The 3121-nt window shown below is 44.9% G+C and overlaps 1 protein-coding gene across 5 annotated transcripts in view; it reads left to right on the top strand.

Annotated features, from left to right (window-relative positions):
- Window positions 1-3121, top strand: part of LOC107267455 (protein dead ringer) — an 88702-nt gene that overhangs the window by 15382 nt on the left and 70199 nt on the right. The gene's annotated exons all lie outside the window — the stretch shown is intronic.

Raw genomic sequence — 3121 nt, forward strand, 5'->3', positions numbered from 1 at the left:
GTTTTTTTTTTTTTTTTTTTTTTTTTTTTTTGTAGCGTAGGCTAGACTCAGAATTTGTTTGACATGTGTCGTTTACCGTGGATATAGTGATTTATTTTCCCTGAGCTACAGTCACTTTGTAAACGTTGCTACGTTTTGTGTAATGTATGACAGTCATTAGCCTTCGCCAAAAATTGTGTATTGGTTGTATTAAGAAATCGTTACGTCGCCCTAATATAATATCAGCTTAAGGCTCCACTCTAATTGAATTTGTCGCATTATTGGTATCGGATAATATGCAACGAAGGGGTTCCCTTTCTCTGGGCATATTAGTAACAGAATCCGTACAAGCTCCTCGCGTTTGATATTACCGACGGACGTTGGACGACGCGACGCTCTCCGTCCTTTTTCTTTTTGTACCTTGCTCGTATTGCGAGCAGTGTTCAAACGCAAAAATCCATACGAAGCGCATACGACACTTCGAAGACTCAAAATTCCTCGCTGGATTGGAACAATAGTAAATTCTCGTTTACATCTAATAAAGTCCCTATAATCCCCTAGACTTTTTTAGGCTTCTTATAGAACAATATGACAGATCACGCGACAACGCCTCGTGTAAGTCTATTTCCGCCGGATCGGTCAGTGCGTGCACGCTCTGAAGTGCGAACACTGAAAATTAATCACCAGCTCAAGACAATAGTAAATTCTCGTATAACTAGGAAAGTCCCTATAATCCCCCAGACATTGTCAGGCTTCTTATAAAGCAATATAATAGCCCACGTGGCAACGTCCTTAGTCTGAACCCTTCGTATATAAACAAGCTCAGTACGTATGTACATACACGCTATAAACAGCGCGTAAGAAGTGGGATGAAAGTGGTGGACAGGTAAAGAGAACGAAGCTAGACGTTATTTCCGGCGGACGTGATACGTACAGTGATATCCGTGCTACCCTCTCTCCCAACCCCTCCTCCGTCCATCTCATCTATATGTCGTAACGCTTATCCCTACACGGCAGATCTCATCCCAGACATTTGTCAGCATCCCGTTTCTACTGGATGGTTCATTTTTTCTTCGTATCTCGAAAATTAATCATCCCTCATTTCTCCCGGCACGTTATCAGTTCAATTAAACTCCGCTGTTACGCAAGTCCAAATTTTACTTGGCAAGTTCAGGATCTGGGAACTAGGTCCCATTGGGCCAGTAAAAATCTAGCTGGAACCTCCGACGCGCCCATCAATTTCCACAATGAAACTTCAACTAGACTATTGTTCGTTAATTACAAAGGACTTGCGTCATTTTTTGTTTACCATTGTAATCTCTCATTGTAATACGTCTCGTATCTGTTATCAATGAAAGTCAGGTGTTTACGCGCGGAAACTTTGTATCCGATAGGTAAGGATAAATGACAAGGGTGACGAGGTGGGGGGACGGGCATGCGGATGATGAGGTTGAGGATGGGTAAGAAGACGCGTGCTGACATCGACTCCACGGCTCGTCAACCCACCCCCCCCCACCCCCCTTAAAGGTATATCTCTAAGAAGTCTCTTGCGGTGAGAAGCCCCACGTCGAGACTGGTATCCCGTTTCCTGATTTTTTTTTCTTTTTTCTTTTTTTTTCTTCCCAATAGTTTCTCTCACTGACCATTTGTCCACTTTTTTCAACGACGTACATTGACAATGAATTGGGTCAGGCGATCCGGGGCGGGTAGCGACTAGTGGTAGCAGTCAATGGTTGGTATGGTTTCTCATGGTGGGCCCAAAAAGTCATGTGACACAAGGAAGTTGTCGCGTTGGGTGTTTTACCTGTGTCGGGACCGGGGGGCCCCCCCTGCCCCGGTTGGGCCACCCCGTGTCCTTAACAAAGGGACCGACTTTTGCTTGGTACCAAAAGCTAATACAAGACGCGTGACCTGTCGCCTGATGCGATTTACGTTCCTCGTTTGAAAAACGTCATATTAATACGGTGGTGGATGATGGGGGGACATTACGAGCCATTCGGTTGACAGTCCATAACGAAATTACCGTCGGGCCCTGGCCAACCCCTTAAATTTCTTCTCACTCGCAGCTACACTTACCCATTAGTCGAATAAAGATTTATAATTGCAAAATTCGATTCGTCAGCTCTGGCGCAAGAGAGAAATACGAGAACGGGCCCCAATTTAGTCCCCAGCTGCTTGGAGCGTGTCAGTCTCCCGTAGCGGGGAACGTCGTCGTTGTCCCGTGTTTCACGGGGTCGATGTAAATCTTGCACCCAAGTCCTCCTAACAGCACTTGCCATTCTTCTGGATACGCTGGCTCTGCTCTGTAGCTTTGTTTTATTTTTCATCTCTCGCTCTCTCTCTCTTTCTCACGTATTCCACTCGTGTAACTTATCCTTTACTTTCTCGAGCTTGGACCACCTTAGGAGTCGTTTCCAACGCTAATTTGGCGGCAACACGCTCGCGCGAGATCAGCACGACCTCTGGTTTGCGTGATGTTTATAACTCTCTCTCTCTCACGCACGCGCTCATACACACTCTCTCTCTCTCTCTCACTCACTCATTTTTTGTCTTCAAGTCACTCGCATTCTCCCCTCTTTCTCGCTCTCGTGAAATCAAAGGAATTTGGTATAGTCGACCACGCCGACAAAGTCTACGTCAACGACATTGAGCCAGGGTGCTTGTTTCGCTTGGTGTCGCTATAACTTAGTCCTAACCCTAACCTAACCTAACGTAATTCCACCCACGTTGAGAAAGAGAAAGAGAAAGAGAGAGAACGACCAGGCGCGTGGGCGATCGCACACCAATACTTGCTGCTTTAGCGTTGGACGGGATATTCCAGGGTCTGGTGAATCTTCGTTTTAGCAAAGTCCAGATGACTGGACCAAAAGTCTAAAGTCACGGAACAATCTTAATATCTTGGTTTCATATTTAATATATATATATATATTTTTTTTTGAATAATATTAAAAATCACTCCACGAATTAAAGTCGACCGATTGCGTGACCCGTTAATTCTATGAAATTCTCAACTGTGCGTAATAGGCTGTTCGTTTTATAAAAGGTCGATAATTGGATTAATTATCGTATACCCAGAGGATGGAATGTAATCTCTCACGGTATAAGATATACGGATAGGAGTGGGGATTGGGGGGATGGAGGG

The sequence above is a fragment of the Cephus cinctus genome, unplaced genomic scaffold (genome assembly GCF_000341935.2).
Source record: "Cephus cinctus unplaced genomic scaffold, Ccin1 Ccin1_scaffold0404, whole genome shotgun sequence".
Classification (NCBI taxonomy): Eukaryota; Metazoa; Arthropoda; class Insecta; order Hymenoptera; family Cephidae; genus Cephus; species Cephus cinctus.